This window comes from Cygnus atratus, chromosome 5, assembly GCF_013377495.2.
Source record: "Cygnus atratus isolate AKBS03 ecotype Queensland, Australia chromosome 5, CAtr_DNAZoo_HiC_assembly, whole genome shotgun sequence".
Lineage (NCBI taxonomy): Eukaryota > Metazoa > Chordata > Aves > Anseriformes > Anatidae > Cygnus > Cygnus atratus.
Genome location: NC_066366.1, coordinates 42,346,551 through 42,367,878, shown reverse-complemented (window position 1 = coordinate 42,367,878; position 21,328 = coordinate 42,346,551). Strand labels below are relative to the sequence as shown.

Here is a 21,328-nt window from a genome sequence, read left to right as displayed (position 1 = left end):
CACGCTAAGTGTCTAGGCTTGAGGAATCAGCACCTCAGACCCACTAAATTCTTCTACATACTCAGCAAATACTTCCCTCCCTTCAATGAGTGGTGCCCAAGAAAATAAATGCCAGAACCAGGAAGAACATCATTCTTCTTGCTTTAATGTACATTTCGTTGTCTCTAAGCCTTTCTGACTCCTTTCTATGTGCCAATATTATCCTGAGGATCTGATGCCTCTCCAACCGTTCCTAAGATGCCGGTCTCCTCTCAGGTCTAGAAAACATTAGCACATTTATTTTTGTTTTAATTAACCATCTTTATTCTTCTAAAGGATCTTTTCAAGCAGACACTCTGTCATTCATTTCTCCTTTTGTTTATGTAGCACTATTACAGCAGGGAGAAGTCCGGAGGGAAGTTGTGACTCTCTTAGCCATCCAGAATTTATGTTTTTGTTGGAACATAAAATACATGCATGAAGTTGTTCCAGCATCAAAACAGAGGTAAAAAGGTCATTTCTCAGAGGAGATCTCTTACATAATCTTCTGCTGCAGTTTGAGAAGCTAGAAGTTAATTGTCTGCTTATTGAAGAGAGACAGAGCAGTGGGAGTAGGCCTCATGAGACTCTCTGGGGGGATACTAGCAAGGAACTGGTGGGAGATTTGCAGGGCTGGTTCAGGTAGAAAAGCAAAGATGAAAATTTCACTTGGAAGACTTTTACTACCAAATAGGTTAATCTACTTCCCCAGAACAGAACTGAGCAGGACAGAAAACATTTTGAATTTAAGTGTAAAGTAATCTTCCTGGCTACAAGCTCAGCTCAGTTGTGATGGCCAAACAGTGTGCAAAGCTGGGAAGGGCAGTGATAAACAGGACATTAGATGCTAAAAGACAGGGGTCACTAGTCATGGCTTCCTTTAAGGTTGTAAAGTTGCTTCATGTCTTTCTAATTCCATTAAAGTGAAAGAGATGGTAGACAGTTGGCAGAATATCAAGCTCATGAATTTAAATGCTGAAATTGTTCAAATACATGGTGTAGAGCCTGGGGTGCAGAAGTTATCTCCATCTTTGGCCATTTGTACAAAGTCTGTGTCCGTATGCTGAATGGTTCATGGAAATGAATTTGTAAATTCATGAATTTGAATGAAAATTTCTTCTTCATCCTGTATCGTATGTTAAGTTAATTTGTGTCTAGACCAACCTAAGAGGTCAGGAAAGCAGGGAGCCTCACTCAGCCCAACAGGTTGTGCCCCTGACCAAAGGACTGGTGCAGTACTGAGCCATGGGAGCCCCCACAACCTGTGAAATGTAGCACAAGGCAGATTTTCTTCTCCCTGGGAAGCTGGGCTGCTGACAAAGAAAGCAAGAGGTGCATTCTGTTGACACTGGTCTCACTGTGTGGCTAGCGAAGCAGATGTCTGCACTCACTTTGCTACAGCCTTCTTCTGGCACCACCATTTATTTTTCACAGTTCAGATTGAGAGCATCTCCTCCCTCACCTCTCCCCAAACATAGTGCTCAATCTGTGTTAAATTGTGCACGTAAAACCTGGCTACGGGCACTTCACCTAGCCCTGGCCCAGTTATCATCTGCTTGTTGTGAGAAGCCCATCCATGATGTAGTGGGGAGAAGACAGGGACAGACCTTTTCAGTGCTTTCAAAGGGCTTCTGTGATCTTTTTTTTTTTTTTCTACCGAGGTGAGATTAAAGGTAGGGACTCTCTCTGCCATCTAGTGGCAATTCAGTACCCCCTTCTCAGCAAGAATATTATTCCAAAATTACAGGATTTTTGGCTAAAGAGCAGAAGTAAGATTATTTCTTATACAAAACACATGTAAGAAACTAGTTGTACATAGGCTCCAGATCCAGATTATTCAGTATATGGCTTTATTTGAATAAAAGTTGATGACAAGGGAAGGGGGTGAGCTATCAGATGCTGGGAGACAATTCACTACAGTTAATAAAAAAGCACTTGAGCAACATTACCTTTGTTTTACCATTATAGTTCTTAGTTGTTTCCCTAAGAAAAAAGATTCATATGCACTGTGAACAATTCAATTTGTAGCTTCTACTCTAATTTTGGTAGGTCTCCTTTTGGTTGGCTCTCCTTGATCTACTGCAAATAGCAGTACAGCTCACATGATCCTGCCTCATAGCTCTGCTTTTCCACAGAAGTGCCAAAAACTCCTGTGTGTGTGTGTGTGTTGTAAAGGCTCCTTCTGAGGGAGTCGGTTCTGCAGGCATTTAACGGATGTGGGGGGGTGGAAATGGGCACCAGAAGACAGCAAGTGAAAGAGGGGAAAAGTATATGCTGAGAGGTCATGTCTGAAAGTCTCCCAAAAAGTGATAAGCTCCAGAGGCTAGTCATGCTATCGAATCCACACGCATTGATAAATTAGCATGAGAGTCAGCCAAATCTGTCAAAGGCCATGGGCAAACAACAGGATCAACACCAGGTCGCATGACTCATACCACATCTGAGGCTGTGGTAGCTGATATCTGCAGACCAGGACTACAGGTAAATACATACAGCAGCAGAAACAAGGGACCCCTTGTTGCGCTCTCCGAGCACCTGCCTGGAAGCCACTGAGAGTACAATCCTCCGCTTGTGAGGTGACAGCTGGGGTTGGCCTCTCAGCTGCTGCTCCAGCCAGAAACTGCAAGTTAGTGCATGGTGTGTGAAAGAGTGAACTGTGTGAAGGGAATGCATTGCGTGTAGTTATCTGCTGTTATAAGTAGCAGCTTAATTCTACTACTAATAATAACTTTATTAAGAAAAAGGTGTTCTTGTAAATAGCGGTTGTGATCTCTGTCTTCCCCCAGCTTTATCCCCTGTTAGGGAAAGGAAAATTTTCAACATATATACTAAATAATCCAGACACACAGATAAATCCATGTAAATTCCTCAATGATTCCAGGCAGGTAGAGGCCAGAACCAGCTTGGAGGTCAGGGAACTTGTGCTGGAATGAACAGGGTCTGGATGTCATGAACTGAGCCTGCCAGTAGTTCTGTTCATCCATACTTCTAAAATTAACAGTATAGGCTAATTTTTTGACTAGTCAGGTTATTGTAATGGGTGCCATGTTAGGTGCTAAATTGTATGTTTGAGGGATTGAATTTTGCAAGCTGTATTTCGGATAAAAAATAGATTTATTAGCAATTTACTGTAAAGTATTAAATATTTATTAAAGTACCTGAAATGTGCTAGTTGCGTGGTTTATTAAGGTCAAGAGCTCTGCATTTTGAAACTTTTTAATTTTATTCTATGAAAATATAAAAATTTTATTAGTACTTGGAAATCTGATTATCAGATACCTGAATTTTGAAGACCGGAAGCAAGAATGAGGTACAGGAGGACAGAAAGTTTTATATGAAATGAGGAAAGATATCAACTGGTGAAAATAATGTTGCAACATGTAGGGGAATAGACTGGAAGTCCTAGGCCCAAGTTTGCTACATTTTGGCAGTGGTAGATATAATTCCAGGGCTTTTACATGTAATCAAAACTAGGAATATATGTTTCCTTCTTTCTCAGTTCCCAGCTGAGTTTCAGTGGTCATTTAATTAATGCATAGGAAGAAAATCTCTCATCACTCTCTAGGTAGCAAAAATGAAACTTATGAAGGGATAATTTTTTTGTATAACAAAAGCTGAAAATACTGGGACAGTGGAAATACAAGTTTCTGCTCTGTTGTGAAAACTGAAACTATATGCATCGTGAAGGATGGTGTTTTGTAGAAATGAAAGACTATTATGTAAATTTGTATTTGTCAGAGCTGCAAAATGGAGAGTAAGTACCAACTATACTGGCAGTGTAGCACAGAGCTTTGATTATGAAAGGCTGAATTCCGTAGAGCACATCAGTGCACAAGAGACAGGCTGGTTGGAGGAAAAACATAAGACTTCTATTTAGCTGCAAAGGCAGTTCATTCAAAGAGGTGTTCATCCTGCTGGGAATATCTATTTTACCCTAGGCAGGCTTTTACTGTGTGCTTCACATAGGGCATGGTTTTAGCAGTCCCCTGAAAAAAATTAAATTTGCATGAAACATGAAATAAGGCACAGTCTTGCAATGACGGTAGGATGGCTTTTGGGACATCACAGAGCAGCTTTTAATATTCAAGTGCTGTCTGCATCTGCCAAAAAAAAAAAAGTAAAAAAAAAAAAGTGGTGAAATCATTAGCCTTAAATTTTCATGGAAAAAGTAAAAATTGTTAGTTCTTCAGACCTTTACTGCAAGATGTCCGTTGACTTTGAGGCAAGGATTTTGCTCAGTAATAAAACTAATAACTGATTCAATCTTTACAGTTATTACCTGTTTGTTTTTTGCAGAAAGGTGATCTAGCAAAGTGGAACATGCCTCTTTACAGTTCTCAGTATGGTGCTTATAAAGAGCCATTTATGGGTTACCCTGAAGTTTCATAGAAAAGATAATACAATTTTGTCAGCTAAAGATTTAATTTTCCTTTTACTATTACCAGTGTAATTGCAAACACCTTAAAATTATTGAAATTCTTCCTGGTTTACAAAGCTATGTAAGACAGAGGAAAAACTAATTTTTTTATGATCTGCTTCTGTCTTACTCACTTCACCCTCATGTGAACTTACCTAACACCAGACATCAAAGCATCAGGCGTGATGTTAACTGGTGGAGAATGTTACTTTCCTCATATTGCTTGCCAACTGAAATCCTCAATAAAAACAAACTAGTAGAATCTATCCCTCAAGACAAAGCCCTTCACTGACAGTGAACATTATTTGAGGATCTCCCAATCTGTTTGATCAAGCACTGTCAAGACTAAGAAGGGATAAAAATTGCAGTGCTACAGACCCCACAGTAAGGAAATGCTTCCCTGGGTGAATAATTCCAGCATTCCTCAGCTCAGAGACATTCATATGGGGCAGAACTGAGAGGAGAGAGACAGTGGTGCCTAAGAAAACATGGTCAACCCCATAAAAGAAACTTCAGGACAATAATAGGTTTCATTGCCTTTTGTTATGGCTACTGTTGACCCTTCTCTTGACTCTTACTTTATACGCTTCTTATTTGAATAAAACTTATCAAGTGCACACACATTCTGGAGAGAGGATTACAAGTTTGAGCTAGTCACCACAGAATCATAGAGGGTTGGAAGGGACTTTAAAGACCATTTATTTTCAAACCTCTGCCATGGGCAGATACCCCTCCCACTAGACCAGGTTGCCCAAAGTCCCATCCAACCTGGCCTTGAACACCTCCAGAGATGGGGCATTTGCAGGTTCTCTGGGCAACCTAATCCTGTTCTTCACCACCCTCATAGTGAAGAAAAGTTGCTTTTATTAACTAACATAAAATTAAACTTAAAAAAACCCACCTGCATAACCTATTTGAGACATAAATATCTAAAATATTAGTAAGATCTAGTAGAAGTACAAAACCCATGTTTTTCCAGCATTGGTAACTGGATCCAACTTTCCCATCTTCCAAGCTTGCAGTTTGAGTGTGCTATTCCAAGAAATACAAGATGTGCACAGGGGAGTGTTGTGGTTTAGCCCCAGCAGGCAGCTAAGTGTCACCCAGCTACTTGTTCACTCTCCTCAGGTGTGATGGGGGAGAGAATCAGAGAGGTAAAAGTGTGAGAACTCGTAGGTTGAGATAAAGACAGTTCTCTACGTAAAGCAATAGCAGAATGCACAAGCAAAGCGAAACAAGGAATTCATTTGCTACTTCTCATCAACAGGCAGGTGTTCAGCCACTTCCAGGAAAGCAGGGCTCATCATGCATAATGCCATCACTCCAAACGTCCCCCCTTCCTCCTTCTTTACTTCCTTTCTTCTTTACTGTCATGCTCAGCATGTGCCATAAGGTGTAGGACATCCCCTTGGTCAGTCTCCTGTCCTGGCTGTGTCCCCTCCCAGCTCCTGGTGCGCTCCCAGCCTCCTTGCTGGCTGGGCAGCATGAGAAGCAGAAAATTTCTTGGCTCTGGCAAACACTGCTCTTCAACAACTAAAAAGATCAGTATGTTATCACCACTATTTTTGTTAAAAAATCCAAAACACAGCATTGTGTGAGCCTCTACAAAGAAAATTAACTCTGTCCCAGTCAAAACCATGACAGGGAGGAAGGACAGAACTGTTGAAACCAAAATCACAGATTTACTCCCTTCTCTTTATTCCAGCCCAAGCATCATACTTGGAGAAATAATTTATTCTTCATCTTCTTTTGCAAATCAGTTTTGTACATCGACTCATTTAGGTTGGAAAAGAGCTGTAAGATCATCTAGTTCAACATTTAACGCACATGAAGCATTCTTTGCTGATGCATTTGGTCCTTTCAGCTTCTCACGTGTAAGACTGTGTCCACCAAGATAGACTGGATTATTGGTGCTGTGCATGTCCTTGTGAATCAAAAGACCTTCAGCTTTCTGGGGTTTAACTTGCTTGTACTTAAGGGAGACATTGCTGCGATTCTTTCTCAGGCTTCTCCCCTATCTTTCTCACATGGATGTGCTTTGAGACTGGAGACATGTCCATGACAAGCTATGGAGGGTGGGAATTTAGTGACACATGATTTTGAATTTCTTCTGCTGTTGTACAGGTCTCTAAAGAGAGAAAATCTCAGCAGAGCATGCTGGTAAGTAGCAAGGTGAAGTTTGGATAGGGTGATAGGGCCTTTCCAAGTCTTGTGGTACCTGTCTGTCTGAATTAAATGACACCTAACCTTGGTCAGGCCTGGAAGGACACTTTTTGTTCAAAAAAAGAAAAAAATGTACACGGTGATAAGACCATTTCCTTTCTCACAGCGTCTCCTTTAATGTCAGGCCTGAAATATGAAGTCATTAGGGGATATTAAAACAGTGCTGACAAACTAATTAACAAAAGACATTACGCCGGATGGGCTCAATTTATCCTTTTTAATGGTTCTTATAAATGGGTGCCGCCAATTAAAATTAATAAAGATTTACCAGCGATTGCCCAGCATACACTGTTAAGGAGCTCCACTGAAGGTCGCCTTAAAGTCAGCCTTGTCAAAGCTGCAAGTTCAGCTCCCAATACCAAGCCGTGCTGAGTTACTCTCAGTTATTTTTTTCCAGGCAGTTTCTCCCTCTTTGTATTTGGCTGAAATCTATATATTTCTGTCTCTGTCTCTCTAAAAACCCATCCATCTGTATGTTGACTCTGTTAAAAAAATATCCCCCCCGTGCACTATAAGATTTGTCACACTTTCACAAAGGAGAATCTCAACAATCAGTATTATGAGGATTTTGTCCCAAATCTGTATGTTAGGATGAAAATCGTGACATACAGCTTTCTTTTTAAACCGATCTCTATTTTCTTGCTGTCAAATTAATGTACAACAACGTCCCTGCTTAGGGGCACAAGTACACACAATCAAGACTTCCTTGTGTGGTTGTAGCTTTGTTCAGCCTAGGCCTGACTAAATACCACCAGGCCATGCTCTTCTGGCTGCCAGGGTTCCAGCGTGTTTGTTGCTTATGTTGTGTGAACAGGGAGGTTTGGAAATTCATCCTTATATTTGGATGACAATGAGAGCACTCATATTGAAAGAGTTTCAGCCAGCAATGTTGGAACTTAAAACAAAGGCTGGTCTAAGTGATGAGACAGGCATTACAAATATGATTTAGGAATGGGTCGTGGGAAAAGTCTGTTAATACCCCAGTGACTAAAAATTTATTACAACAGCTTCTTTGCCACTGGTTTGCTTACAGAAAAACAGCTCGAAAGATTACCTTGCAGCCATAACTTGACCCTCTTGGAGGCTCTGCCCACCATTTCCATTTTGTGAGGCAGTTGGGCAAGTAAACTGGCTGAATGCCATTCTTTTCTCCCTTCCCTTGAAACAAATGCTGGCAGGAAAACTGCTGTAAGTGGCTAGATGAAGTTGTGCTGGGCTCTGTTGGCAGGTCTGTGCTGATCTGTGTCATGAGAATGTATTGACCATAATGGGCAGGAGACAGACTTTGGGAGAAGGTGGAAAGGTCTGCTTAAGGGATGAACAGTTTGGCACAATCTTTTTGTGTTGCTGCTGTTAAGGATGCCCCAGAAGGCAGCACCGAGGGTCACCTGCTGTTGTATTCTCATGCACATTTAGAAGGATCCCCAGTGCAAGGTGGCAAGAACATGGTAATCTGTTGGAAAGCAGCAAACAAGTTGAAGATTCATTAGTCCACAGGACTTGGTAAATGACTGCTGTATGCTGGAAAGAGGAGACCAGAAATGGTATCCTCTGTTCTGTTATATCATTTCTTTGTAAAAATACCGATGATTAGGAAGCACAGTACATTAACAGTTCAAAAAGGAAAGAGACACATGGGAACAATGGTGAAGGCAGTTCTATGTGAGAGAGAGAAACAGCTCAACTGATTTTGTGGGAAACCGTATCAAATAGCCACAACCAGGGCAAAGTGACCCTGCTAGGACAGCTGATAAAACTCCAGGGAAATGGGAAGGATTACAGCTGTGAGAACATCAAGAGAGTTGAAGTTTCATGTAGCTTCTTGCTTCCCTTGCTTTTGCTACCTCACACCCCCACTCTTGAGTATGCTAAGCACATACAAAAGATCTATACAATATAGTTCAGGATTGAACATGTCCTTCTTGTGCAGCCTAAAGGACAGAATAACAGAAAAGATTTTTTGGAGAAAAAGCAAGGGAGGGGACAGGAAAGGAAGGGAGGAGAAAGAAAAGAAGTAAGATACAAAGATGAAGTAAAGGGGAAAGAAAACAGAAATGTTTCTCCTAAGTAGAGTCTCAACCATGGTGTGAAATGTTAGTAACTCCTCTAGATGAACATGGATTGAATATTTTTTCACTTACAAGTAATATTCTTCACCTGCAAGGTACATGATTTTTCCTGATTACAAGTATGATATACTGGGACTAGGAGAGGGACTGGATTTTGGAATCAAGTTTGTTGTATTGAAACAAGTCAACTGAAAGATCACAGGTGTAGAAATGTGAGTCCATGCAGGCTTTTTCAAGAATGCCTTGTGGATCCACCCTGTATCAACTTTATTTCTATTATATTTGCTGTGTGAAAGACATCAGACACAGGTCTAGAGCACAGAAAAGATGCAGCAGCATGGCAGCTGATAGAATCTGTGAAGCCGTGTATTAGTGGAGGAGTACTATATCTGTTACTAGGCTTATTGTAGAATAAAGTTCACATCTATGATTAAATCGGATCATTTAAAAATTTATCTCATTACAGAGCCCTCAGAATTTCTCTTGAGCTGTCTGAATACCTGAAAGCCTCAATAACAGCAACATCTACGTGAGACCAGTTGCCCAAAGCAAGTTCCCTGTTGGCTTGCCTGGTATGTTGATGGCAAGACAGTATTTGCATACCACTTCAGCACTGATTTTAGCAGTAGGCAGAGTTTGGACTCTTCCTATTCCTTTTGGCTAAAGTCTCATTTTCTGTAGTGTTGAAAGTATCCTGGAAATAAGTCTTTGGATAAGTCCATATCCGAGTCTGTGTCCTATTGCATTTAATGTCACAGGCCTATAAATTGTTTACTGTCCGACAGTAACATTTTGGCACAGACATTTCTGGCACAGCTCTTCATCTTTGCAAATCTCCTTAAATGTCTTCTTCTGTGCCAGCCTGTTGGATGATAGAAAACCTGTGTGTTTATCATAATGTGTAATGTTTAAGTTTATTGCTTTGTAATGTTTAAGTGTATTGCTCTTTTTTTTTTTTTTTTTTACTTCCTGTTAATTTTGCTAAAGAAGCCAAATGCCTTTAGGCTCATGTTGCCTAACAGCAGCATTTAGAACAAAGATTGTTTCTCTCTGTATTGTTGATTTTGTCTCTTCACTTTCTCCCTATTACTGATACAAATGTGAGTGTAAGAGCTTTGTGGTGTCCCTGCAAGCTGTTCCATGTTTGGTATTCAGTTTCGTGGGATTCTGGAGAAAACAAACTGGCTAGAACATGACAGCTCTTCTGTAGCCCAAAGCAAGACCATGCAGCAGTTAGAAAATAAGATCTGCAAAATATTTCTCATCATCCTGTTAAGCAGCAGAATAAATATTGGAGAGACAGTGTAGGTGTGAATACTAAAAACAGGAGTCTGGTGTTACTCTGCTTTGTCTTTTGCCAAAGGGACCACGTGTCCTGAGTTTTGGCTTATAACTTCCCTGGTAAATAGTACCAAGCCCAGTGGAGCAGGTGGGTCCTGCTTGTGAGCTGGGACATACCATCAGTATCTCTACGGATTTACTGCACCCTCTTTTGCATGCCTGCAGATTTATTGATTTATTTATTTATTTTCAAATCCTTCCAAATGCCTCTTTTAACTGAAGATAGTGGTAAGCTCCTAGGTGCACCACTGAGATTTTAAAGTCTGGGTACAACTCTGATCCTACCATATGCAATTACTGCTAGTCAGGCTTACACAGGATGTGTTAAAGGGGAATTTTGGGGGGTATGTGCTACGACCTGGTTCCAGGCTACCAAGCTTTGCAGCTTCCTCAAACAACCCTGCACGGAGGGATCACCAGCTTTTGCCTGTACTCTTGATGTACAGTACATTAATCGTGCCCTCCCTAATTCCTGCTTCAAGATAAATCTCTTGCGCTCCCATTATTTGGCTAATTGCTGTGGATTATATGGCAGTCGGGTGCTCTTTGGCAGGGAAAGATTAATGGAGGACATTTCCTTTGTTTTGATTTCATTTGCTAATTGCTGTGTGGAGAAGTGGTTATGTTAATTCATCCTCTCATCCTGTTAGATAGCAAGGATTTGTTTAGTGTGTGCTGGGAAAGGAGTAGTTTGCCAGGAATCCTAAATGTTTCTTTGCCTGTGTTTTGCTTGGTGGATTTGGGAGGGGGGAGGTCTTCAGGCAGTAGGTTGGTTTTATCATTGGGTAGGTGGAGTACTCGTGCTTATGTGCTTTTGTGTGTTTCCATGTACAGGAAGTATTACAGGTGCACAAAATAAGAGGCAAAAAAAATTGCTGCATTTTTTTTCTGGAGGCTGAATCATCTGTTTGTTGGGCTATTTGGTCTCTTTGTACCTCTGTCAGACTCCTGGTAGAAAGACAGAACCCTGTTGTAAAATGTCGTCTTCTAACTTAGCAGGTACATCACCAGTCTGGCCACTGGACAAGACACAGGTCGGAGCCTGTGAGCAGTTAGTTAAGTATCCCTGCTCTCCCATTGAACTTGATGGGAATTGAGTGATGTTACTAGCCCTGTTTATATTACATAATTTAAAAAACAATTTTCACCAAACGTGCACTTCTCTTAGCTTTAGATAGATGCTGAAGTCTGAGGGAACTGGCCAGATAATTGAGCCATTCACAGTTGCTAGCCAGAAAAGAGTCCAAGCTGGTCACTGGAGACTGAAAATTGCTGCCATCTGTTGCCTGTTCTCTGGCTTTTGCAAAATGTCTTGGATGTCAGTCTTTCCTGCTGAGACAGATGTTCCCATTGCACATCTACAGGCAGGGATTTGTACTAATTGCCCCTTTCCATTGACAGGTTCATCCATAGCCATGAAAAAATCCACCTTCATCCCAACAGAAATGCCTCAGAACAAGGATTTTCTTGGTGTAACATCTGAAAGGCATAGTTGGGAGGAATGTGCCCTGTGCCTTCTATAATTTAATTGTTCTGTGAATAAATGAGACACCTCAGTCTCCAGAGTTATCAGCTTGACAGTTTTTACTAGAACAAAATTCTTTTGGTTCGGTGGCTGCAGCTATTAATTTCAAGACCCAGGCATAAAGACTTTATCATGGAAGACTGCCAGTCTTTCTACCAAGCAGGCTGTCAGTCAGTCCTCTTAGAAAGTCCGGTGAAGATGAACAAGCTGGGTGTCTGTAGGTCTGGTTGTTTCAAAGAACTTTACATTGAAAAAAATCAACCCTGGATAGTAATAGAACTACTTGTGCTAAGCTGTTTATGTTTCTGATATTTCGCAGTAAAGTGGGAGACAGGGGTTTATTGTCTTCAGATTGATGAACTCTACTTATTATTATTATTATTATTTTTAATTCCTGTGGAAGTATTTCTGTTTTCAATTTATGAGAGTATAGACAGGAGCATACTTACCTGATCTAGACAGTTCATTATTTTTCTATTGCTATGAGAGCATCTTTTTTCTCTTTGGTAAACTTCTTGCCAGGAGCGTTTAAGATGCTGTCCTGTTTCAGGTCTCCCTGATGTTTGAACAGGCTCAGTTCTGCTTTGTCATAAGTGGCTCCATTTGGAGTGCTTGGAACTCCACTCATGTCAGGTTGGCAGACTTTGGCCCCATGCATGATTCTTGGTGTAAAGCTGTCATTGTCTGGTGTAAGAAAAGTGGTTCTCAGGAATCTCTTTATAGCTACTGAGAGTTTTATGAGTTATTGCTCATGTCTAGCAAGGAAATCTGCTTTCTTTTCCCATGTGTGTTACTGCAAGAATGTTCCTGTAGTTGTGGCTGAGAGTGGTGCAAACACAAAACGTTACAGGATATTTCATGTTGGAAATTGTTTTGAGGTAGTTTGTGACTATAAGAGTGTTTTATAATAGGTGTCGAGCCCTACTGTGAGGGAGAAGGCCCACTGTCAACCAAGTCATGTGGAAATGATTCCAAAACACTTAATGTATTTTGCAATTCATAGTACTTATTATCCATGACTCTCAAAGCACTTTCAAGAAAGGTTAATGTTGTGAGAAGTCTTTAACATTGGGGGCTAGTGGTTTGCATGGAGTAAGCTCACAGAATCACAGAGTAGGATGTTGAATTGGGCAAGGTGACTGGGAAATCCAGAGAGGAAAGTTTGTTAGGGAAAAGAAGAGGCTCAGATCCTCAGAGCAGCAAGGGGAACTTACTGCTTCCACCAAGGTGTTTGAGCTTTGCCTCGGGAGTTCTAGTTCTTAATTCATGCCTAAGCCGTGGCTTCTGCTCCCTGACATGATAGCATCAATGAAACAATTGCAGGGCTAGATAATGGATGCATTGTTAGTTTGTGGGAGCAACAGCGTCAGCAGAAGAAATCCAGAGCCTCTCCAACGCTATCCGAGTGTTAAAACAATCGGAGGCTCACGTGGTCTCCTTTATGGCACTAGGAACAGACAATGCCACCATCACAATGCTGAAGCCATGCAGTCTAAACATAAAGTATCTGGTGCTGCCTTGAAAATGAAAAAAAAACAATCTGTCATGGGTTCATATGTTATTGCCAATCAGTGACCCAGCAATTGGATGCAGAGGCCTTCATCACGCATGTGTATGTGCCATCGAAGAATGAACTGAGATTATAATTGCTTTAGTGAGGGTGAAGATTGCTGCTGGCAACATGGGCTTGCATATGCCAGTCATTTGGAAAGCAGTTCTTTATGAAACATCATTAGCAGTAAATTCACTGGGAGAGTGGAAATGAATTTTGTAGGCCATAGAAGCAAAAATGATCATGCTAAGTGTTGTGTCCAGTCCCTTACAGTCCCTTCTGATGAACTTGGAGGCTGTGTAGACAGAAGGGGGTTAGGACATTTTGTCATATGTGCCTGCCACTTTGTCAGCTGTTGTTACTGCTAGTAATAACTGATTCCTCAGGGTGACCTTCCCGATCTCCTAATCTTTTAATTAGTGGGAACTGATAACAAGGAGGTGACCTCCATAGACAGGGCAATGGGAATGATACTGAATCCCAAACAGAGGGAGGATTCTTACTCTATTTTAGAATTGAATACTATTATTTAGCAAATTTTCCATACTGCAAAGTTGTTCAAAGGAACAGAGAAGGATAACCCCTGCACACCCACATTATGTAGACATTTTATTTCTCCCCTGAGCAGGAGAAATACTGTCCATGGTGATGGAGGGATAGAGTTGATGTGATCCATCAGGCTCTTGGCAAAGTCTGCTAACTGCACTGGATGTTTGGACTTCCTTTGTTTGCCTTCCTGATTCTAAAATCTACTTATTCATTGTATGTAGAGATGACTCCCAGCAGTTATGGAGATGTTGCTGGCAGCTAAGCTTATGCCTTTAGTTAGGCTGTTGTTAGTTACCTGAAGATAAATATCTCTCATCCATAATGCTCTGGACTGCCTTATCTTTCAAGCCTGCTCGGAAATAATTTGTTCTGTAGAAGCAGAGGGCTCATTCTCTTGTTGCTTGGCCCTTCTGATTTCCCAATAGTTAGAAGATGTGTAAAGAATTTGCATTGTATTGTTTTACTTCTGCTCTCTCTTGAGTGTTTGTCTTCTTTTCAAGTGTGCACTCACTGTAATATGCTTATATTAAATGGTCTGCTCTGCTGTTCTCCAGAGGTGTCAGTGTGCCTGAGATTGTGAGTTTCCTTCATTCCATGCATGGCATGTAAGTATGTGTGGCTCCTTCAGTGTTTCATCCCCAGCCTAACAGCACAGAGGCACTGAGCACTTTTTATGGGAAGCGAACTTGACATACTCCTTCCTGAGTCAAAGAGGTCAGAGAGATTGATGCCTGCTGTCTGATGTATAGGATGCATGTTTGCATAGGGTCATGTGAAGTCATTCCACTTCTTTGGCCATGCTGCTATAGCTACAGCTTTGTCTTAACATGGCTATGTATAGCTGTTGTACAGCTGTTCAGTACATAGCCCATTTCAGCAGCTGCTGTCACTGGGTGAGCTGACTCCTGAGGCTCAACAGTATCTGTTCCTCATCAGGCCAGAAAGCAGAGAACATATGGAATTCTCCTTTGTGTTATGGCACTACACCTTCCAAGGACAGTTGTTGTTGAGCAGGAAGAAGGCAGACCAGGAGCATGGTGGTGAGTCTTTCAAGGAAGGATGTGAAAGATGCTGGGATGTCTTGGCATTCTGAAGTGGATCCATGGAGCTGCCATTCCTATGAACCATCTCTGTGTCTTAAATATTTTTAAAGCTGTGTTTCCGGCTTGTTTTCAGAAGAAAAAGCTAATTCTTCATCCTCCATCCACTTGGGTTATACACACTCAGTCAGGTGGAAATATGTGTGCACATTATTCTTTTGATTTACTTCCTTCTATAGAGGAGGTAAAACCACAGGGCTGAACGAGGACCCCATAGTTCTATATACTGCAGAATCACTGAAGATATTGTCCCCTATCCTGAAAGTTGTTATAGTTAGTTTGTACCTGAGTTGATTTCTGTGTGAAAAGGATGATTAGTTACATAATTTTAAAAGCATTTGAAGATCCTTCCAGCCCTGTAGAAATATATGGAATTATCAACGGAGAATATGATGCCCAGCTGTGCAAAGTCCTGGTGATTAATAGGGCCTGACTGTGAGAAATGATTTAGAACATGGCAGATCAGCTTGAGATTCCCAAAGGAGAATAAGCAAAGCAGTCCCATGATTCCCCAGAGTCTCAGAAGGAGTACCATTAAAAAATTAACCTTATTGGAAAATAGAATTTAAAATGCAGAATGCAGCCAGGCAGTGTCCTTAACAGAGGTCAGAAAGGTCATAGTCATTGATTTTTATTTTTCTTCACGGGATGTTGCCATCTGAGAATACTGTCATGTCCCAGGTTGAATTCTGACAGAGGGAGTTTGCAAATGCATTTAATCAATCTGTAATTATTGATTAGGTTTCAGAGAAGAGAGTAAAGTATGGTCAGTGAAATGACAGGCAGGCTATACTTTCCATTCTCTTTCCAGGACCTGAGGAAAGACCATGCTAGTCCAGGATTATTGCCTGACTCTGTCCCAGGTAGTCTTTTTTCAATGGCTCCCCTATCTTTGATGATTCCTGGATTATAGGAAGGGACAAGAGTGATTTCTTGTTGTCATACATGTTCTTGTTCACCCTCAGAGAGAAAATTCTTCCAGTATAGCAGCTGGCAGGTGTCTGAAATGGAATACAGCCAGAACTACCACCCCAAGACAGCATCTGTTCTTTCTTGGAAACAGCAAATGCACATCAATCAGAAGAACACATGCAAAAGTCAGCCCATAAAATGTTAGTAGACCTGACCACAGTTGAAGTTTTCTGGCCTTGCAGCAAATCTAACTAAATCATGCAAAGTCAGTTCTTGAACTTCCAACTCAACATGATTGACAAGCTTGTCTTGGGTAGATGTACCTCTTCCAACTTTACAGCAGGACAAATCCTACCGTTCTTAAACTGCTAACTGTTAGCTGTTCTTAAACTATTTATGGGTACTTTCTGTGACAGATCCATGTTCCTGTCATCAATCCAATGGAGCTGGTTTGACAAAATCAAAATACGTGGATAGAAAAAAATTTAGTGATGGCACTATGAGTGGAAGTACTAAGTCATTTGCAAGTGAGTCAAGCAAATCCTACTGACCTGTGGAATTAAGACTGGATGGATCAGTCACCCGTGAGAGAAGAGAGTGCAAAAGAGCACAAAATACCTATCCAAAATTTGCTCACAGACTTTAGGCTTAAAATTAAGAAAAAGCTGCTGAAGCTGCTGAAACATGTAGAGAAAAAAAAAAAAGAGGCTTGTACACGTACAGAGTTGTGGTAAAGAGCTGATGGAAAACAAATACTCTTGTACTGTAAGAGGGTTAAAAGGGAAAGAAATGAGATTATTCAATAGATCAGAAGGATGACAGTGGCTGAGGGTACCAGTACTTCTAGTCAGTTTTTTGATTCACTTGGACAAAACATCAAAGACAGAAAAACTTTTTAAAAGACTACAGACATGAGATCAGTCTTCAGAAGGGTCAGAGGAAAGCTTCTAGCAATCACACTCTGAATGCAATTACTACCGAAGTAGCACAAATATATTTAGGCTTTTGTTAAGTATCTGCTTGTATTTGTACATAGGTAGAATGGACAAAGGGGTCCCTAAGAGAAGAATCTGTCTGTAGTAAAGTAAATGGCTCCACTGAGGGATACTGAGTCTATTTTTATAGAGCAGTCATCTCCAATGTGTTTTGACTGCACATCCTTACCAGTAAAAAAAGTTTGAGAATGCTCATCCACTTGCATCTGAATCTGCTGGGCTCTGAAGAAGTTGCCTGATTTTCTGAGCTGTTGTGCTCCCCTTGTTCCCATTAGTTTCAGCTGGAACATATCCCAGAATGGGCCACTCTCTGCTGGAGATACCACAGAGCCTGGCTTGCAACAGTGCAACTAAACATTTCATTGTCATGAACTGAAAGAATGGCATTAAATCCCGTATGTCTGAAAAAGAGCTACTATATTGTATTGTTTCCCAAGCACATTGATGCTCTTGTCTTAGAACTATCTCAAGAAGAGGTTTCTGTTATTTCTAGTGCTGACAGGGTGTGTGGCATTGCACAAGGCAGCGTTGTGTGCTCTGCCTCAAAGTGTATAGGCTGAAGACCCTGGAGAAGGTAGTGGGACTTTTTCTGATGATTTCAATAGATTCAAAATACAGCTTTTTGTCTAAAGACAAAGCAGATAAAACACTAAGGAATGAGATGAGTAAACTAATAAGATTGATGCCTTCAGAGAAAATCAAACTTTTGGTGCTTAGATACCTTCTACTTGAATTGATTCTAAATGTCCCCTACCTTCCTTAGAGAAGATGTTTGTTAGGAAGTCTTTTCCCTCTTGTCTGAGTCTGTGGAGAAATGAAAATGATTTCTGCTAAAAAACAACAGTTTGGATACAAAAATAACAATTCTTTGAAAGTAATATTTCCATCTGGTTGTAAATGAGGTATTGAACCTTTCACTAGAACAGTATCTTTGATCTAAAATCTTAAATCCAGGGCTGAGCTACAATAGCAGTACTCAGCCTGTTGACTAGTAAAGGTTTGACAATTTAGGGTTCAGAATCAAGAAATTTTTGGAAGCTGGAAGTTCTCTTCTCTACCCTGTTCTAGTCTTACAAGTATATAATTTATAATTTTGCAGTGTGATTTGAAAAATGCAGTACCTCTTCTTCTTTTTATTTGTTCAGTTAAAATCTCAGCTTTTTGAGTTGTATGATGGTATTTTTTAACGTTTAGCAACACTATGATTTCTTTTTAAATGCCAGCTATCTGAAAACTGTATTTGAGTGATTTCAGGGAATCCTTTCGAGCTGTAGCAGTCTGGGCAATCAGTCTGCCAGGTAGGAGAGACCTCTTTTCCAATATGTTCATGTGCATAGACCTAAGGCCAAAAATATTTCCCTGTCTCTCATATGTGTCACCGATCAGGAAGAATGGTGGGACTTAGTAAGGTTTCTCAACTGCCTGGAGTAAGGAAAGGGGAAGGCTTCAGGTTTGCTTTTCTAACTAAACTTCTGTTTTCATAAGGAAGAGTTTAAGTCAAAGGAAAATCCATTGCAAGTCAAGAATTTTCTCACTGTTGAGCACCATGTAACTCGAGGAAGATTAATGTAATCCATCAGATTCATTATCCTGTCCTTTGGATTAACAAATTCAGTTAAAATCCAATTTCTTTGTCCAATTTTATTTCCATTACAGGATTTTGCAAGGGTATATGTATTCAGATCAAAGACTTATATTAGAAACAGGAAATGTGATTTTTAATCTATTTTAATCTTGTCATACACTGTTACATTTTAAATTGCTAAGGAAATACTAATTTTATTTTGGTGATCACCACATCCCTCTTTTTTTGGTAAATACATACAGGTCAGTATGCTAAGTATACTACTACTCCTGACCAGGGAGATGTACTACTTATATCTGTATCGGCTTGAGTCAAGCAAGGATGTAGTTTCCTAATTTTTACTTTTTATTATACTAGAAAATCATGGGTTCATTTTTATCAGAAGATTAATTTGTGTCAAGATCTAATTGGACTGAAATTGGAATCCAATTACAATGGAAAAACAGCTTAATATTTTTTATTAGTTATCTATCCTGAATGATAAAGGTAGTCTTACTTAAAGCTTAAGAAAATATTTTATTGGTTAAATCTGATGCTAAAAAAAAGCCACCCATCTGTACTTAGGGAATTGAACAGATTATTTCTGTTTGTTGATGTCTTTCAGTATTTGAAACTAACTTGATGTACAGTCTCATACCTTATTTTTCTTAATGTTTTGTAAGAGAAAAGTAAGCCTTCCTGGTTTTCAACTCCCAGTTGTTTTATCAGCTTTCAGTGAGCATGTCTTTGAACTAAACTAGTTGAATAAACCGAAACATCTTTTTGTACTAAGAAAAAAGGCTCTTCTTATCAAAATAAGGTTTCTTGTTTTAACAAGCAACAAATCTGGATGTTTGGGCAGTTAGTTATATGATTTTAGTGGTTCAACATAAAGTGCCAGCAGAGAACACCTGTACTGCTTGCCCTTTTCAAGCTGAATTTTAAACAGATTACTTTTCAGAACGTCAATAGGGAATATGCTTCTGCACTTCAGCAGCTGTAGTTTGCAGTTTGCACTCTCACGTAATTTTAAACTGCTGATACTGGTGGCTTGTACTCAGTACATCCCATTCTGTATGTCCTGCAACAGCATTGGTGGCTGTTGGCTGCTGAGAGGGGCAGGTACCTTATTGTCTTAAACTGTTGAAGCAAAGACATCATAGCTGCTTGTTAGAGGGTTCTTGGAGGGGATTTGTGTGTAGTCACCCTGTGGGAAGAGCCGGTACCATGCTGTGGATTAAAAGGGCTATTGAAGATTGTGATCTGGTGTAAGGTAGTTCTGAGTAGTTCTGTGTTTTGAGTAGATCACACATACACATATTGCACTGAAAACAGAAAAAATATAATCTCTATCCCACTGTTGCTGAAAGCTAGGCATTCATAATTTCATCATCTTTCTGCCTGGAGGGGAGTGTGGTTTTTTGCTAAGTTAATTCTGCCTTCTTTTTTTCTTTTTTTTCTTTTCCTTCTTTTCTTTTCTCCCCTGCAGAGCATGAGAATAAGACTTAGGAAGCCCATTTCACGTTAGAAATCTTCTTTTGGCCAAAAATTAGTTTAGAAATAGGGTGCAAGGATTCAAGTGATAAAGGGTAAAAATGCTGCAAAACCTCAGTTTGAAAAACCAGCCCAGGACTGTTTTCTCCAGAGTCCCTTCATCTTTAGCCATTCATAAAAATGATTAAACAGATTCATACCAAGGGAGACAGCCTGCTCAGGTTTTCTTAATATGGAGCATGCATTCTCCTTTGCTTTGTGTCACCATCTCTTGATCCTGCCAGGTCATTCCCTTCTGTTGTCATAGCAGAATTTAGCCTGAATTTCTCTATCTTGATAAATCAGTACCGTCAAACTGTTGCCATTCTGCAGTTGGTACCAGGTCTGAGCAGCAAATATTCATGGAACAATGCCAGGATGGTTACCTCTCTGCTTCACACTGAAACGTCTGTACCCCCATACACTGGGTGCCTGCATTGTACTGTGAGCCCTGACTTACTCCTTGTGCTCTCAACTTGTCCAGACAGTGGCTTGCTGCTTCCAGGCTGGGTACCCCCAGTGAATATGTATTGCTGGTGTCTTTTTTTTTTTCCACAACTCTCTTTGAATTGTCTCAGTTAATGCCTGGAGCTCTTTTCAGTCAGCTGTTCAGTCAGCAGAATTTGTCTTTACATGCTGTTTGCCCTTAAGTATTTTCCCAATGTGTGTTTAAAGAGGGGTTTGTAGGAAATCACACTGGTGGCTCTTGCTGTTTTTCTGATGAAGAAACGCCCCCCATTGACAGAAACGGGCTCTCTCTCGCCCCAAGGCAAGAGGCAGCTGCCCTTGAGTGGACTCCTTGGGCCAGTCAAGCAGTTTGGGAGCTTCCTTTACCCGTAATAAAAGGCAGCGGTGTTGAAACCTTTTCCCCTAAAAAACCTTATTAATCTTTATTGCCATTTTTATTCAATCACGTTTTGAAACAGAATAAACTTTCGGCTCTGCACTTCTGCTCCTGGGGAGAAACGTGAGGGTCCGAAGCCATCAGGGGTTTTCACCTCCGAGCCCGGGGCCGCGTTCGCCCCAGAGGCAGAGCAGGCCGGGCCCTGCTGTTCTCGGCCGCGGCCACAGAGGGGCACCAAAACCTCACGCTTCGTGCCGCCGGGCCGGGGGCCTGGGCCGGGGGCCGGGGCCGGGGGCAGGGGGCCGGGGGCCGGGGCCGGGGCTCTCATTCTGGCCCTCTGTGCTGTCTGGCTTCTTAGGTCTGAGCTGCTCTGCTGTTCTTGAGGGAGTCTGGAGGAAACTAGGAAAAAACACATCCCTGGACAGCAGTGGAAAATGCAAAACGTGGCTGGTGTATTAGTCAGAAAGAAGATTGGCAGTTCTGGTTATTTTGTGCAATGAAGAGCTTGTACACTTAGGTGCTTACAGGTGAGTTGCGAACTCAAGCAAGATTGTGAATGACTTTCTGTAACTTGTGAATGAGCCCTGAATTTATTCATTTATTTTTCCTTCTGCCTCAATGGAAGGTTTTGCTCCTGAACTCTGCTGTGTAGACATACAGTGACAGATGGACGTGAAAGTGCTGAG

The 21,328-nt window shown here is 40.9% G+C and overlaps 1 long non-coding RNA gene across 1 annotated transcript in view; it reads right to left on the bottom strand.

The window, feature by feature from the left end:
* Window positions 1-21,328, bottom strand: part of LOC118244833 (uncharacterized) — an 89,225-nt gene that overhangs the window by 10,451 nt on the left and 57,446 nt on the right. The window lies entirely within an intron of this gene.